Raw genomic sequence first — 239 nt, forward strand, 5'->3', positions numbered from 1 at the left:
TAGCAGCAGCTCGCAGCAGCAAGAAGCAGCAGCCAGCAGCAGCTAGCAGCAACTAGCAGCAGCAGCCAGCAGCAGCAAGCGAATGGCAGCTAGAGCTGCGCAACTAGCCGCAGCTAGCTGCAGCAGCGCGGAGTCCTCGAGTAGCTAGCTGGCGAGCTCCTGGCAGCAACCCACATGTGCTGAGCCCCTGCCGCTGCTGCTGCTCCCGCTGCTGCTGCTGCTGCTGCTGCTGCAGGGGC

This window comes from Eimeria tenella, genomic scaffold (genome assembly GCF_000499545.2).
Source record: "Eimeria tenella Houghton genomic scaffold, Eth_scaff1780, whole genome shotgun sequence".
NCBI lineage: Eukaryota > Apicomplexa > Conoidasida > Eucoccidiorida > Eimeriidae > Eimeria > Eimeria tenella.